The 18,336-nt window shown below is 50.9% G+C and overlaps 1 long non-coding RNA gene across 1 annotated transcript in view; it reads left to right on the forward strand.

Moving 5' to 3' along the window:
- The window catches only part of LOC140426540 (uncharacterized), a 248,442-nt gene extending 234,281 nt beyond the window's left edge, over positions 1 to 14,161 (forward strand). The window contains exon 4 of the long non-coding RNA XR_011948223.1: positions 14,143 to 14,161. This is a non-coding gene — a long non-coding RNA (uncharacterized lncRNA). The remainder of the gene's footprint in view (positions 1 to 14,142) is intronic.
- Positions 14,162 to 18,336: the final 4,175 nt, after the last annotated feature.

Here is an 18,336-nt window from a genome sequence, read left to right on the forward strand (position 1 = left end):
AAAGTATCAGTGCTGAATTTACAAAGTATTAGTGCTGAATTTACACCGAATCAGTGCTGAATTTACAAAGAATCAGTGTTGAATTTACACAGTACCTATTCTGAATTTACAAAGTAGCGGTGCTGAATTTACAAAGTATCGGTGCTGAATTTACACAGTATCGGTGCTGAATTTACACAGTGTCAGTGTTGAACTTACACAGTATCAGTGCTGAATTTACACAGTATCGGTGCAGAATTTACACAGCATTAGTGCCGAATTTACAAAGAATCAGTTTTGAATGTACACAGTACCTGTGCTGAATTTACAAAGTATCGGTGCTGAATGTACACAGTATCAGTGCTGAATTTATACAGTATCAGTGCTGCATTTACAAAGGATCAATGCTGAATTTACAAAGTATCAGTGCTGAATTTACACAGTATCAGTGTCGAATTTGCAAAGAATCAGTGTTGAATTTACAAAGGATCAGTGCTGAATTTACAAAGTATCGGTGCTGAATGTACACAGTATCAGTGCTGAATTTATACAGTATCAGTGCTGAATTTACAAAGGATCAGTGCTGAATTTACAAAGTATTAGTGCTGAATTTACACAGTATCAGTGCTGAATTTACACAGTATCGGTGCAGAATTTACACAGCATTAGTGCCGAATTTACAAAGAATCAGTTTTGAATGTACACAGTACCTGTGCTGAATTTATACAGTATCAGTGCTGAATTTACAAAGGATCATTGCTGAATTTACAAAGTATCAGTGTTGAATTTACACTGTACCTCTGCTGAATTTACACAGTATAAGTGCTGAATTTATACAGTATCAGTGCCGAATTTACAAAGAATCAGTGTTGAACTTACACAGGACCTGTGCTGAATTTACAAAGTATCGGTGCTGAATTTACAAAGTATCGGTGCTGAATTTACACAGTGTCAGTGCTGAACTTACACAGTATCAGTGCTGAATTTACAAAGAATCAGTGTTGAATTTACACAGTAACTGTGCTGAATTTACAACATAGCACTGCTGAATTTACAAAGTATCAGTGCTGAATTTACACAGTATCAGTGCTGAATTTACACAGTGTCAGTGCTGAATTTATACAGTATCAGTGCTGAATTTACAAAGGGTCAATGCTGAATTTACAAAGTATCAGTGCTGAATTTACACAGTATCAGTGCCGAATTTACAAAGAATCAGTGTTGAATTTACACAGTACCTGTGCTGAATTTACAAAGTATCGGTGCTGAATTTACACAGTATCAGTGCTGAATTTATACAGTATCAGTGCTGAATTTACAAAGGGTCAATGCTGAATTTACAAAGTTTCAGTGCTGAATTTACACAGTATCAGTGCCGAATTTACAAAGAATCAGTGTTGAATTTACAAAGGATCAGTGCTGAATTTACAAAGAATCAGTTTTGAATTTACACAGTACCTGTGCTGAATTTATACAGTATCAGTGCTGAATTTACAAAGGATCAGTGCTGAATTTACAAAGTATTAGGCTGAATTTACACAGTATCAGTGCCGAATTTACAAAGAATCAGTGTTGAATTTACACAGTACCTGTGCTGAATTTACAAAGTGTCGGTGCTACATTTACACAGTATCAGTGCTGAACTTACACCGAATCAGTGCTGAATTTACAAAGAATCAGTGTTGAATTTACACAGTACCTATGCTGAATTTACAAAGTAGTGGTGCTGAATTTACACAGTATCGGTGCTGAATTTACACAGTGTCAGTGCTGAATTTACACAGTATCGGTGCAGAATTTACACAGCATTAGTGCTGAATTTACAAAGAATCAGTTTTGAATGTACACAGTACCTGTGCTGAATTTACAAAGTATCGGTGCTGAATGTACACAGTATCAGTGCTGAATTTATACAGTACCTGTGCTGAATTTACAAAGTATCGATGCTAAATTTACACAGTATCAGAGCTGAACTTACACCGAATCAGTGCTGAATTTACAAAGAATCAGTGTTGAATTTACACAGTACCTATGCTGAATTTACAAAGTAGCAGTGCTGAATTTACAAAGTAGCGATGCTGAATTTACACAGTATCGGTGCTGAATTTACACAGTGTCAGTGTTGAACTTACACAGTATCAGTGCTGAATTTACAAAGAATCAGTGTTGAATTTACACAGTACCTGTGCTGAATTTACAAAGCAGCAGTGCTGAATTTACAAAGTATCGGTGCTGAATTTACACAGTATCAGTGCTGAATTTACACCGTATCGGTGCAGAATTTACACAGCATTAGTGCCGAATTTACAAAGAATCAGTTTTGAATGTACACAGTACCTGTGCTGAATTTATACAGTATCAGTGCTGAATTTACAAAGGATCATTGCTGAATTTACAAAGTATCAGTGTTGAATTTACACTGTACCTCTGCTGAATTTACACAGTATAAGTGCTGAATTTATACAGTATCAGTGCCGAATTTACAAAGAATCAGTGTTGAACTTACACAGGACCTGTGCTGAATTTACAAAGTATCGGTGCTGAATTTACAAAGTATCGGTGCTGAATTTACACAGTGTCAGTGCTGAACTTACACAGTATCAGTGCTGAATTTACAAAGAATCAGTGTTGAATTTACACAGTAACTGTGCTGAATTTACAACGTGGCACTGCTGAATTTACAAAGTATCAGTGCTGAATTTACACAGTATCGGTGCTGAATTTACACAGTGTCAGTGCTGAATTTATACAGTATCAGTGCTGAATTTACAAAGGGTCAATGCTGAATTTACAAAGTATCAGTGCTGAATTTACACAGTATCAGTGCCGAATTTACAAAGAATCAGTGTTGAATTTACACAGTACCTGTGCTGAATTTACAAAGTATCGGTGCTGAATTTACACAGTATCAGTGCTGAATTTATACAGTATCAGTGCTGAATTTACAAAGGGTCAATGCTGAATTTACAAAGTTTCAGTGCTGAATTTACACAGTATCAGTGCCGAATTTACAAAGAATCAGTGTTGAATTTACAAAGGATCAGTGCTGAATTTACAAAGAATCAGTTTTGAATTTACACAGTACCTGTGCTGAATTTATACAGTATCAGTGCTGAATTTACAAAGGATCAGTGCTGAATTTACAAAGTATTAGGCTGAATTTACACAGTATCAGTGCCGAATTTACAAAGAATCAGTGTTGAATTTACACAGTACCTGTGCTGAATTTACAAAGTGTCGGTGCTAAATTTACACAGTATCAGTGCTGAACTTACACCGAATCAGTGCTGAATTTACAAAGAATCAATGTTGAATTTACACAGTACCTATGCTGAATTTACAAAGTAGTGGTGCTGAATTTACACAGTATCGGTGCTGAATTTACACAGTGTCAGTGCTGAATTTACACAGTATCGGTGCAGAATTTACACAGCATTAGTGCCGAATTTACAAAGAATCAGTTTTGAATGTACACAGTACCTGTGCTGAATTTACAAAGTATCGGTGCTGAATGTACACAGTATCAGTGCTGAATTTATACAGTATCAGTGCTGAATTTACAAAGGATCAATGCTGAATTTAAAAAGTATCAGTGCTGAATTTACACAGTATCAGTGCCGAATTTACAAAGACTCAGTGTTGAATTTACAAAGGATCAGTGCTGAATTTACAAAGAATCAGTTTTGAATTTACATAGTACCTGTGCTGAATTTATACAGTATCAGTGCTGAATTTACAAAGTATCAGTGCTGAATTTACAAAGTATTAGTGCTGAATTTACACCGAATCAGTGCTGAATTTACAAAGAATCAGTGTTGAATTTACACAGTACCTATTCTGAATTTACAAAGTAGCGGTGCTGAATTTACAAAGTATCGGTGCTGAATTTACACAGTGTCAGTGTTGAACTTACACAGTATCAGTGCTGAATTTACACAGTATCGGTGCAGAATTTACACAGCATTAGTGCCGAATTTACAAAGAATCAGTTTTGAATGTACACAGTACCTGTGCTGAATTTACAAAGTATCGGTGCTGAATGTACACAGTATCAGTGCTGAATTTATACAGTATCAGTGCTGAATTTACAAAGGATCAATGCTGAATTTACAAAGTATCAGTGCTGAATTTACACAGTATCAGTGTCGAATTTGCAAAGAATCAGTGCTGAATTTACAAAGTATTAGTGCTGAATTTACACAGTATCATTGCTGAATTTACACAGTATCAATGCCGAATTTACAAAGAATCAGTGTTGAATTTACACAGTACCTGTGCTGAATTTACAAAGTATCGATGCTAAATTTACACAGTATCAGAGCTGAACTTACACCGAATCAGTGCTGAATTTACAAAGAATCAGTGTTGAATTTACACAGTACCTATGCTGAATTTACAAAGTAGCAGTGCTGAATTTACAAAGTATCGGTGCTGAATTTACACAGTATCGGTGCTGAATTTACACAGTGTCAGTGTTGAACTTACACAGTATCAGTGCTGAATTTACACAGTATCGGTGCAGAATTTACAAAGAATCAGTGTTGAATTTACACAGTACCTATGCTGAATTTACAAAATAGTGGTGCTGAATTTACACAGTATCGGTGCTGAATTTACACAGTGTCAGTGTTGAACTTACACAGTATCAGTGCTGAATTTACACAGTATCGGTGCAGAATTTACACAGCATTAGTGCTGAATTTACAAAGTATCAGTATTGAATTTACAATGTACCTCTGCTGAATTTACAAATTATCGGTGCTGAATTTACACTGTATCAGTGCTGAATGTACACAGTATCGGTGCTGAATGTACACAGCATCAGTGCTGAATGTACACAGCATCAGTGCTAAATTTACACAGTATCAGTGCCAAATTTACAAAGAATCAGTGTTGAATTTACACAGTACCTGTGCTGAATTTACACAGTATCAGTGCTGAATTTACACAGTAACAGTGCTGAATTTATGCAGTATCAATGCTGAATTTACGCAGCATTAGTGCTGAATTTACAAAAAATCAGTGTTTAATTTACACAATATCTGTACTGAATTTACACAGTATCAGTGCTGAATCACGCAGTATCATTGCTGAATTTGTGCAGTATGTATACAGTTTCAGTGCTGAATTATTACACAATCCCGGGGGGTGGGGGGGACTAATGTATAAAAGGTCGTCCAGTAAGGCACTGACCAGAGAGACACCTGGTCGGGATAAAACGGTCACTGTATATACTGTATTTTAAATAAATCTGGGGCGTCATTCTCCGACCCCCCAGCCGAAGTCTCCGGTACCGGAGATTGGGCGAGGGCGGGAATCGGGCCGCGCCGGTTGGCGGGCCCGCCCGCTCAATTCTCCGGCCCAGATTGGCCGAAGTCCCGCCGAGAAATTGCCTGTCCCGCTGCCGTAAATTAAAGTAGGTATTTACAGGCGGGACAAGGCGGCATGGGCGGGCTCCGGGGTCCTGGGGGGGTCGCGGGGCGATCTGACCCCGGGGGGTGCCCCCACGGTGGCCTGGCCCGCGATCGGGGCCCACCGATCCGCGGGCGGGCCTGTGCCGTGGGGGCACTCTTTCCCTTCCGCCTCCGCCATGCGGAGGCGGAAGAGACTCTCTCCACTGCGCATGCGCGGGAAATTGTCAGCGGCCGCTGACGCTCCCGTGCATGCGCCGCCCCGAGATGTCATTTCCGCGCCAGCTGGCGGAGCAACAAAGGCCGTTTCCGCCAGCTAACGGGGCGGAAATTCCTCCGGCGCCGGCCTAGCCCCTCAATGTTGGGGCTCAGCCCCCAAAGATGCGGAGCATTCCGCACCTTTGGGGCGGCGCGATGCCTGTCTGATTGGCGCCGTTTTGGGCGCCAGTCGGCGGACATCGCGCCGTTTGGGGAGAATTTCGACCCTAGTTCTTTACATTGTGTGGACTTATTAAATTGGATAACACTAATTATGAACAATTAAAATGTCCATTGTTACTCCTTTGGAAACCAAATAATGTAGATCCAAATAAAAGAAACATTCTTTCATGCAACAGGTTTAAACAATGATAGGTATCAAGGGTGTGAATTTAAACGTTTTGGTTTGGAACAAAGGGCGAAATTCTCCGTTATCGGCGGAAACTCCGCCGATCGGCGCAAAAAACGGCGCAAATCCCACTTGCGTCACGTCATAAAAATGGGCCGATAGTCTGCGGCCCGAAATGGGCTAGCAGCGACGTAACGGGATCCGCGCTTGCGCAGTGGTTCACGCCGTGCAGCGTCATACGCGCTGCATGGCGTGACGGCTCATAAGGCCGCGCAGCTCCCCCCCACCCGACCGGAACAGCCGACCGCAACACCCGACTTGATGGCTGGCCGTCGCTCAGCCCCGAGGTTCGAGTCACGCGATGTGGAGGCGCTCCTGGATGCGGTGGAGCAGAGGAGGGATGCCCTGTATCCCGGGCACGGCCGCAGAGTTGCCCCACGCCACAGCCGGCGTCTGTGGAGGGAGGTGGCAGAGGCCGTCACCGCTGTGGCCCTGACACCACGGACAGGCACCCAGTGCCACAAGAAGGTGAATGACCTCGTCAGAGCAGGCAGGGTGAGCGTCCCCCATATCCCCATATCCCCTCTCCCCCAAATCCCCCCCTCCCCCATATCCCCCCCTCCCCCATATCCCCCCCTCCCCCATATCCCCCATATCCCCCCTCCCCCATATCCCCCCCTCCCCCATATCCCCCCTCCCACATATCCCCCCTCCCCCATATCCCCCATATCCCCCATATCCCCCCTCCCCCATATCCCCCCTCCCCCATATCCCCCCTCCCCCATATCCCCCCTCCCCCATATCCCCCATATCCCCCCTCCCCCATATTCCCCATATCCCCCTCCCCATATCCCCCCTCCCACATATCCCCCATATTCCCCCCTCCCCCATATCCCCCATATCCCCCCTCCCCATATCCCCCATATCCCCCCTCCCCCATATCCCCCATATCCCCCCTCCCCCATATCCCCCCTCCCCCATATCCCCAAGTGAATCCAGCCCTAACCTTAACCTCTGCAATGCACGCGCAACCGATGGCGTGCATTCATATACCTGCCTAACACTGTTGCCTTTTACCCCTGCCACCACCCCCCCCCCCCAGGAGAAGCGCGCACACAACAATAGGGAGCATGTGAGGACTGGAGGAGGGCCCGCTGATGAGAGGCCACTGACCGTACACGAGGAAAGGGCCTTGGAACTGGCTGGCGGACCTGACGACCGGGAGGTTGCTGATGCAGAGGTCGGGGCCCCACGAGCAAGTGAGCCACCAACAGCCCGTCCCCATATCCCCCCTCCCCTATATCCCCCTCTCCCGTATCACCTGATCACTGCCTGATGTCTAACCATGCATGCTTCATTGTGTATCGCAGGACCAAACGTCCAGGCACCCATCCCCGCAGATGCAGACCGCCCGCAGGATGCCCCTCCGAGACCACGGGAGACGGAGAGACCCGCACCCTCCAGCATGCGACGCCCGCAGGATGCCCCTCGGAGACCACGGGAGACGGAGAGACCCGCACCCTCCAGCATGCGACACCCGCAGGATGCCCCTCGGAGACCACGGGAGACGGAGAGACCCGAACCCTCCAGCATGCGACGCCCGCAGGATGCCCCTCGGAGACCACGGGAGACGGAGAGACCTGGAGCAACAGGGAGACGACACCCCCGTCACGTGCGGGAGCGACCACCCAGCGATGAGGGGGGCAGACACAGGCCCCCGTCACATCCGAGCCAGGACACCACTACCCAGGACACCACTATCCAGGACACCCCTACCCGGGACACCACTACCCAGGACACCCCTACCCGGGACAGCACTACCCGGGACAGCACTACCCAGGACACCCCTACCCGGGAAGACGAAATACCGGACAGTGACTCAGAGTGGATGGGTGGAGACGAACCCCCACCCCAAAGTGCCATGGACTCAGAGTGGGACGAAGAGCACGACACAACGCCACTGCTGTCACCAACACCCTCCACCATCGCAGAAACACTCACCACGGTTGGGCACTTTAGTGATGAGGCGTCTGGTACACTCACTGGTGCGCACAACACAGCCGTCCCGGTACAGCAGGTGGAGGTAGGAGCAGCAGAGGGACCGGGCGGTCGGAGGGCAGCCCAGGCCAAGCGAACATCTGCCGCCCAGATGAATCCCGGGTTCCTGCAGTTACCACACCCACACATAGATCCGATGCAACCACCGACACGGAGACGAGCGAAGAGGGTGACGGGTGGCTTGCGGCGGCTGCGGTCGCAGGTGGAGGAGTCCACCCGCGTCCAGGAGCTGGGAGTGGTCCCGGTCATGCGTGCCACCCAGGCTGACACCGCACGGGTGGCGTCCGCGGTGGAGGCAATGGGTGCGACGGTGTCAGACATGGGGAACGGTTTGCGAGGCCTGGGGCCTTCCGTGCAGGCGGCGTCTGTGGCCCAGGAAATGGCTGCCCTCTCACAGGAGGCCATGAGCCAGTGCCAGCGCCAGATGGCAGAGGCGCTCAACGCCATAGCCCAGTCTCAGCAGGCCATGGCCCAGTCTCAGCAGGCCATAGCCCAGTCTCTGCAGGCCATGGCCCAGTCTCTGCAGGCCATGGTCCAGTCTCAGCAGGCCATCGCTGAGGGCATCGGCGCCAGTGGCCATGTGCGAGCTGGCGTCGCACTGTCGCAGACAGGGTTCGACAACCCCCTGGGCTCCATGGCTGCAAACCTGCAGACCCCTGTCGATACCAGCACGGGCCTCCAGGACTGGCAGCGCCAGATGTCGGGGGCGCGTCGGATGGCCAGTCCATTCGCATCCCCCACCCATGTAGAGGCCTGGGGGCCATCGGGCACCCCGAGGGAGGAGGAGGTGGTGTGGTCCGTCCCGGCTCCCTCTGTAGGGGAGGTCCCGGTACACCGCGACACCTCGGACTCCCCCCCTTCCGTCCCAGGTGCATCAGGTGGGCAACGGGCAGGACAGGCTGGCAGCTCGCCATCCCAGTCGCCCGGGCCGCAGCCTGGCCCATCTAGGCCAGGACGCCCCAGGAAACGGCCGCCAAAGGGATCCAGTGTCAGAGGGCAGGAATCACAGGAGTCCACCTCCAGTTCTGCTGTACCGTCTGGGGAACCACGTAGACGTAGTCAAAGGGCCCGTAAGGCCAAACAATTAGACACTGAGTAAGTTGGCACGGGTGCAGGGCACAGATGAGTTTTAGGCGCTAGGGCACGTGCATGAACTCCTTTGGTTATTAAAGTCAATGTTACACCTACCGAAGCTGCCTTTGTGCTCTGTCCAAAGTGTGCGGGGGTGTCATGTACGTTGAGCGCAAGTGTGTGTGTGAGGGGTGGTCTTACCTCAGCCCCAGGTGAGTCTGCCCCCTTCCCCCTGGGCCGCCATCAACATCCCCCGGGCAGAGGACGGGACCGTGCGCTGCAGTGTCACAGCCGCATGCAGGGATGGTCCGGGTGGATGGTGGTACTGTGGCCATGGGTCAGACATAGTCCAACGATGTAGAGCCAGGAGCTCATCGGAGGCGGGCTGTCATCATTCTCCATGGCCTGCGATAGACACGCGTCCACCCGCAACTGGGTGAGCCCGGCACGTTGTGCCGCCGGTGGATCGGCAATTGGGAGTGGGGGGGTGGTGTGCATGCGGGTGGGGTGTGTGGGGTTGGGGAGGGGGGTGATGGTGCTGGGTGGATGGATGGGTGGGGGGTGTGGGTGGTCGGCTGTTGTCATGGTGTGCGGTCTGTGGCCATACTACCCGATTCCCACGCCCATCTAGTCAGTGAAGCGGGCGTCTATCAGTCTGTCCCGTGCCCGCTGGGCCAGCCGGTAACGGTGGACAGCCACCCGTCTGTGTCTACCCCGTCTGCCCTGACCATTGCCCCCATCCCCCTCATCTGGGGAGGACTGGGCCTCTTCCTGCTGCTCCTCCACTCCGCCCTCCTCTGCCTGCGGCACATCGCCCCTCTGCTGGGCTATGTTGTGCAGGACGCAGCACACCACAATGATGCGGCCGACCCTATCTGACCGATACTGGAGGGCGCCCCCAGAGAGGTCCAGGCACCTGAAACGCATCTTCAGCACGCCAAAGCACCTCTCGATCACTCCCCTTGTCGCTACATGGGCATCATTGTAGCGGTTCTCCGCCTCATTGCGTGGCCTCCGTATAGGCGTCATCAGCCACGATCGCAATGGGTAGCCCCTGTCGCCCAGCAACCAGCCCCTCAGCCGGGGATGGCGTCCCTCGTACATGCCGGGGATGGATGACCGCGACAACACGAATGAGTCGTGTACACTGCCTGGGTAACGGGCGCAGACGTGCAGGATCATCATGCGGTGGTCGCAGACCACCTGTACGTTCATCGAATAGGTCCCCTTCCTATTAGTGAACACGGCCCTGTTATCTGCAGGTGGCCGCACGGCGACGTGCATCCCATCGATCGCGCCCTGGACCATGGGGAACCCGGCAATGGCAGAGAAGCCCACGGCCCGGGCATCTTGGCTGGCCCGGTCCACGGGGAAGCGGATGTAGCGGTGCGCCATGGCATAAAGGGCATCTGTCACTGCCCGGATGCACCGATGCACCGATGTCTGCGATATGCCGGGCAGGTCCCCACTCGGTGCCTGGAATGACCCCGTTGCATAAAAGTTCAGGGCCACCGTAACCTTGACGGACACGGGGAGAGGGTGTCCCCCGCCAGTGCCACGCGGTGACAGGTGTGCCAGCAGGTGGCAGATGTGTGCCACGGTTTCCCGGCTCATCCGGAGTCTCCTCCTGCATTCCCGGTCCGTGAGGTCCTGGTATGACTGCCGGGGCCGGTACACACGGGGCGCCCTCGGGTGCCTCCGTTGCCGTGGGGCCGCGACGTCCTCCTCCCCCTCCTCGTCCTGTCGGTCAGGTGTCCCTCCAGCCTGGGCGGCTGCCGCCTGCCCCTCTGCGGCAGCCTGCGCCGCCTCTCTGGCACGCTCCTCCTCCTCCTCCTCCTCCTCCTCCTCCTCATCCAGGGCAACATAGACATGAGCGGCTGCCACCACGGCGGCCAACATCGCTGGATGATCTGAAAACATGACGACCTGGTGGGGGGGAGGGGAACGACGACATGTCATCATTGCCCATATCCCCTCCTCCCCCCAGCCAGGTGGCATGGACCGCATGGGTCCAACTGTTGAAGGCTGGCACCTGGCCAGGTGGACCAACTCATTTGCCCTCCCATCACCCACTCCGGCACGGACCCCCCCCCCGCCCCAACCTCCACCCCAGCACGGACCCCCTCCACAACCCCCAACCTCCACCCCGGCACGGACCCCCTCCCCAACCTCCACCCCGGCACGGACCCCCTCCCCAACCCCCAACCTCCACCCCGGCACGGACCCCCTCCCCAACGCCCAACCTCCACCCCAGCACGGACCCCCCCCAACCTCCACCCCGGCACGGAACCCCTCCCCAACCCCCAACCTCCACCCCAGCACGGACCCCCCCCCCCAACCTCCACCCCGGCACGGACCCCCTCCACAACCCCCAACCTCCACCCCGGCACGGACCCCCTCCCCAACCCCCAACCTCCACCCCGGCACGGACCCCCTCCCCAACCCCCAACCTCCACCCCGGCACGGACCCCCTCCCCAACCTCCACCCCGGCACGGACCCCCTCCACAACCCCCAACCTCCACCCCGGCACGGACCCCCTCCACAACCCCCAACCTCCACCCCGGCACGGACCCCCCCCCAACCTCCACCCCGGCACGGACCCCCTCCCCAACCCCCAACCTCCACCCCGGCACGGACCCCCTCCCGGCACTCCCCCGGAGCCCAGCCTACTCTAACCACCCCCCCCCCTCCCCCCCCCGCCGCACACACACACAAGCCGAGACACACCTCTCCTCAGGCAATCAGTCTGCGGCCACGCCATTTCCTGCCCAGAGCCAACCCCCCAGGCCGTCACTCACCTCCTCGCTGGTCGGCGTGAGCCTGGAGCACCGGGTCACGCCGATGAAAAGGAGGTTTGATTGACGTCGACGTGAACGGTCATCACGTCGACGGGACTTCGGCCCATCCGGAAGGGAGAATATCGGCAGGCCGAAAATCGGCTGCCTTGCGCAGACCCGTGACATTCTCCGCGGCAGCGGCGCCATTAACGCCCCGCCGACTTTTCTCCCTTCGGAGACTTCGGCGGGGGCGGGGGCGGGATTCACGGCGGCCAACGGCCATTCTCCGACCCGGCGGGGGGTCGGAGAATGACGCCCAAAATCTCAGTATTTAACTTCAGCATGCTCAATTATCAGAATCCATTGCCATGCAAGTGATTTTTTTCAAATAAATACATAACAACTGTGGCACTATACCAAATTTGTGATGAGCTAAATTTGCTGCTTGCAATGCTGATTCCAAAAACTAATGTGGGTGGATATTGAGAAAAATAGAAATAAATACCAGTTTAAAGAATGCAACAAACATTATAGATTACATGTTACAACTACCAAATTAAAAGAAGTATGAAGGTTTGAAATGTGACAAGCAAATCTTCTGAAAAGGTATTGAGAAGAATGAGAATAATTTGCAAAGATTACGGAACAAATTATCAATTTTGTGAATTGGATCTAGAACTAGGACTCAAGGTCACCTTGACTAAGTACCACACAATAAACAATCATGCCCTATATGTTGGCGAGGTTGGATGCGTGGTGTAGTATTCAATTGTTTTGCATTAAATTGTGCAAGTCTGCTTGCTACTGATGCTCACTGTGCTTGATTATTTAAGGCTGGCTGTGGACTCAGAGAAAAGTAAACAAAAGGAAGAATGTGTCTTCTGGAAGCATGGGAGAGCAGACATTTCAAAGCACTGTGATTAAAATTACTGTGACACACAAATAAATTGGTGTGTCATCCCTGCATAGCTCAGAGATTTAAAATATACAACAAATTGGCAATGAGGATGATGTTAAAATTTATCAGCTCCAGCATAATTTATTTCATCATTGGGAGACCCATGCATGCCATGGGATTGATAGATTTTGGGATTAAAGATCCACTTGCTTGCTGCAGGGATGGACAGTCTGGATATAGCAATAATTTTCAAGGCGGCGATACTCATATGTTGTCTCAGAGTAGAAGGAGAGCGAATATTTGAGCAGCTCAAAGAAGACATGGAAGTGGAAACAGGGAAGCTTCTTCACCAAACTGCCGAACAGCGGAATATCAAAACTGACTATTCGCCTCCTGAACTCAGAGCTACCAGAATGTCAAATCACATAGGCTGAAATGCTCTTACTTAGGACTCAGCTGTCACTTCCAATCCGTATAAACATGCATGTGTTTTATCATTTTCTTAGTTAATAAACTCACTCTATCTTTAACTCAAGATAGCCTGGTTACATTGGTTCCTTTTAAATCTTAAACATTGGAACTGGGAATGGGGATCTGTAAAGGGAGGGATCCTTTTTAGGTTTTTGTTGTGACCAGCAAAGGGGTTTGTATAAAGAAAGGGAGCCAGTTCATCCCTCTTCACCCGGGGCTTAAAAACCTTTGGGTATCCCAGCCGGATAGTAACAAATTGAGAGATATTGTCCAGGTTAACAAATTTGGGAAACCTCACCAGTTGTAACATCAATTAATTGAAAAAACTTCAATTCCAAGAATGAAAAGTGTCTCCTCATGGAGGATGATGATTCGACCTTGGACAGAGCAATTAACTTACCTGTACAAACGGAATTTAGCATATTTGATTTGAAGAGCTCACACAGAAATGCACCCTCAGACTAAGGGTTGCAGACACAGCTTTTCCAACCAGCTCACGAGTGTGAGGCCTATGGAAAAAGAGTCAGCAGTCTCTGCAACAGGTGCCCCATCATAGTCAGATACCTTCAAAACTGTCCCCAAATGGTAGAACTGCTCACCGATTCACAAAACCATGTGCGGCTCGAAGGAAAAAGTATAACGCATGCTTAAAGTGGAACCACTTTACAAAGGTGTCAAGGAAAAGGACCTCATTGCTTCAATGCATGAAAGAGTCATGTGGATCAAGATGGCGCCAGAGCGAAGCGACTCTCTGGGAGCTCTCCCCAACAGATCCACTTTTTACTTAACTTATGCTCGTTCTAATCTTTTAAAAATTAATTCTAAAACTAACATTATTACTAACCTCTCTCTTTTATCTTCTCTTGCAGGCTTTAACATCCTCCGAGGCTCTTGGAGACCTTTTGACCTGACCCGACCTGACCTCCACGACCTGGAAGAAGATCGAGCCCAAACCGGAAGTGAAGCCCCAACCTCGATTTGGAGCCGACCCTGACCTCGGAGCTCCCAACCTGGCCTAACTACCGACGCCAGCTCCCGGATCGCCCGGCCCAGTCCCCAGAGCTCCCGACCCGACCCCCAATGGCAAGACCGGGCACAACGCGACCCCAAGAGACCCGCCCAGCGACCCGACCCGGAGAGGCCCGGCCAACAACCCAACCTACCTGGTGATGGAAGAAAGAAAAGTCCACGTGGAAGCCCGACCGGGCCTACTTCAAGATCCGACCCCAGGAGCGCCCAGGGAGGGAACAGACCACAGGACCCAGCCCAACCTGCCTCAGAAAGCCCCTGCCCATGACCCAGGACCCCAGAAATGGCAGAGACCCCGTGCGAGGACCCGAAAGCACTGCAAGGTATTCCCGCGCCCACAGAACGCCGGGACCCATCCGGATCGCAAACATGCCCCCCTAGCAACCCCTCTACCTCAACCAGCGCCCGGGACCCTGCCAGACGCGACCACGGATACGTAAACTGCGCCCTGGTACCCGTCTGCGCCCCGGACCCCGCCAGACGCAACCACCTACCTTCCACAAGGGCTGACGTCTCCCATTGGATCCCAGGATCATCCAGCAGCAGCCGCCGACCGAGGAAGTGAGGGAAACGTGGCGGTCTGCAGGTTAGACTGAAGCAACGCGGTTTCAAGACCTCTCTCCCCAGCATACTCCTGGCAAAAGTCCAAGCGATCGAAAACAAGCTGGATGAACTTAACGGCAGACTTACCTCTCAGAGGGAAGTAAGAGACTGCTGTGTGCTCTGTTTCACAGAGACATGGCTCACCCCCGCCTCATCGGACTGTGCCATACAACCTGAAGGCTTCTCAATTCACTGGGCGGACGGCACGGCATCATCAGGCAAAGCGAAGGGTGGAGGGGTGTGCCTCCTCATCAACTCCACCTGGTGCTTGGATGTGGCGACCCTGGCGACCTACTGCTCCCCAGACCTGGAATACCTGACCGTGAAATTCCGCCCATACTATCTCCCACGTGAGTTCACTTCAGCCATTATCACAGCGGTCTACATCCCACCCCAGGCAGAAGTGAGGAAGGCGCTGGACGAACTGTACACAGTTATAAACAACAACGAAACAGAACACCCGGAGGCCTTGTTCATCGTGGCCAGAGACTTCAACAAGGCCAACCTCAAGAGTGTACTGCCAAAATTCCACCAGCACATCTCCTGTCCCACCAGGGGTAACAACACTCTTGACCACTGCTACTCAAAAATCAAGGGCGCCTACCGTTCCATCCCCCGACCGCACTTTGGGAAATCAGACCATAAGACGGTGCTCCTTCTCCCGGCATACAAGCAGAAACTCAAGCGGGAGAATCCAGCTAAGAAGGTTGTGCAGTGCTGGTCCAAGGAGACAGAAGAGCTCTTATGTGACTGCTTAGAGACAGTTGGCTGGTCCATATTTAAGAACTCAGCGACCAACTTAAATGAGTATGCCACCACCGTCACAGACTTCATCAGCAACTGTGTGGACGACTGCGTGCTAAAGAAAGCAGTACGTACGTTCCCCAACCGGAAACCATGGCTCAATCGCGAGATTGACTCCCTACTGAAGGACAGATCTGAGGCGTTCAAGGCAGATGACCCTGACCTATACAAGAAATCCAGGTACGACCTCTGCAAAGCCATCCGAGATGCCAAGAGAGAATATCAAACCAAGCTAGAGTCACAGACAGACTCTCGGCGGTTGTGGTAAGGACTAAACAATATAACGGGCTACAAAGCGAAGCCGAGCAGTATCTCTGACAGCAGCGCACCCTTCCCCGATGAACTCAATGCAGTCTATGCTCGGTTCGAGCAGGTAACCACCAATCCGCTGTCGAGTGCCCCAGCAGCCCATAATTCACCCATACCCACCATCACAGCTTCCGAAGTCAGATCGGACTTCCTGAAAGTGAACCCTCGGAAGGCGTCGGGCCCGGACGGGATCCCTGGTCGTGCGGTCAGAGCATACGCGGACCAGCTGGCAGAGGTATTCGCAGACATCTTTAACCTGTCCCTACTCCACTCCAAGGTCCCCACCTGCTTCAAGAAGACCACCATCATACCGGTACCAAAGAAAAACCAGGCAACGTGCCTCAAAGACTACCGTCCGGTGGCCCTGACTTCGAGAGGTTGATCATGAAGCCCATCACCTCCATACTCCCTGAACGCCTTGATCCACCGCAATTCGCATACCGTCGCAACCGGTCCACATCAGACGCCATTTCCCTGGCCCTACACTCATCCCGAGAGCATCTCGAAAACAAGGATTCCTACATAAGACTCCAATTTATTGACTACAGCTCCTCCTTCAACACCATAATCCCAGCCAAGCTCATATCAAAGCTCCAAAATCTAGGACTTGGCTCTTCCCTTTGCAACTGGATCCTCGATTTTCTGACCAACAGACCACAATCAGTCAGAATGAACAACAACACCTTCTCCACGATAGTCCTCAATACCAGGGCCCCGCAAGGCTGCGTACTTAGCCCTCTACTCTACTCCCTATACACACATGACTGCATGGCAAAACTTGGTTCCAACTCCATCTACAAGTTTGCTGACGATACGACCATTGTGGGCCGGATCTCGAATAACGACGAGTCAGAATACAGGAGGGAGATAGAGAACCTAGTGGAGTGGTGTAGCAACAACAATCCCTCCTTCAATGCCAGCAAAACTAAAGAGCTGGTCATTGACTTCAGGAAGCAAAGTACTGTACACACCCCTGTCAGCATCAACGGGGCCGAGGTGGAGATGGTTAGCAGTTTCAAATTCCTAGGGGTGCACATCTCCAAAAATCTGTCCTGGTCCACCCACGTTGACGCTGCCACCAAGAAAGCACAACAGCACCAATACTTCCTCAGGAAACTAAGGAAATTCGGCATGCCCACATTAACCCATACCAACTTTTACAGATGCACCACAGAAAGCATCCTATCTGGCTGCATCACAGCCTGGTAAGGCAACTGCTAGGCCCAGGACCGCAAGAAACTTCAGAGAGTCGTGAACACCGCCCAGTCCATCACACCACCTGCCTCCCATCCATTGACTCCATCTACACCTCCCGCTGCCTGGGGAAAACGGGCAGCATAATCAAAGATCCCTCCCACCCGGCTTACTCACTCTTCCAACTTCTTCCATCGGGCAGGAGATACAGAAGTCTGAGAATACGCATGAACAGACTCAGAAACTGCTTCTTCCCCATTGTTACCAGACTCCTAAACGACCCTCTTATGGACTGACCTCATTAACACTACACCCTGTATGCTTCACTTGATGCCAGTGCTTATGTAGTTACGTTGTATATCTTGTGTTGCCCTATTATGTATTTTTTTAAATTCCCTTTTCTTCTCATGTACTTAATGATCTGTTGAGCTGCTCGCAGAAAAATACTTTTCACTGTACCTCGGTACGCGTGACAATAAACAAATCCAATCCAATCCAAAGAGTCTCTTCCTGAGCGTGAAGTACAGCATGTATACACTATCACGAATGGTAAAGTACCTGTTATTTTAAAAATGCTCAGTCGAGATCGCGGTCCGCTCACTGTCACTTCTCATGTTGTTGGTGTAAAAGTATCCATACTGAACAACAAACTCAAACACTGGTATTTCTTGCAACTTATGTTCACTCCTGCAACAGACTCTCTTCAAGATTACAATGAATCAATTAATGCGGTCTTGGGAATGTTCCCTGTTCCAATATGCTACAAGACGTCATGCTGTACAGGTTCTATGTAGCTACAGGCCTTATGGGGGGAACCCTTTTTGATAGGCGTGGATTCAAACTTGAAGGCCCTACTGGAGCCCACATGAGCTATGATGCAGTCTATACACAACAGTATCCTTCCTTTTTCACATGATTTGGGCCATGGATGTGAATCTGAGTGCACACACGTTCTGGCTATTGTCATCACAGAGGAAGTTCACATAAACGGTTTGCCAGCATTGTGAGTTGCCATCATCTGCCTTATTATACATTAATGTGCAGTGAACTGTGAGATCCTCAACATATCTGTGGTAGTGACATGGAAATAATGAGGGTAAGGGTCACTACCACAGTTACTGAAA

Source organism: Scyliorhinus torazame, chromosome 7 (genome assembly GCF_047496885.1).
Source record: "Scyliorhinus torazame isolate Kashiwa2021f chromosome 7, sScyTor2.1, whole genome shotgun sequence".
Classification (NCBI taxonomy): domain Eukaryota; kingdom Metazoa; phylum Chordata; class Chondrichthyes; order Carcharhiniformes; family Scyliorhinidae; genus Scyliorhinus; species Scyliorhinus torazame.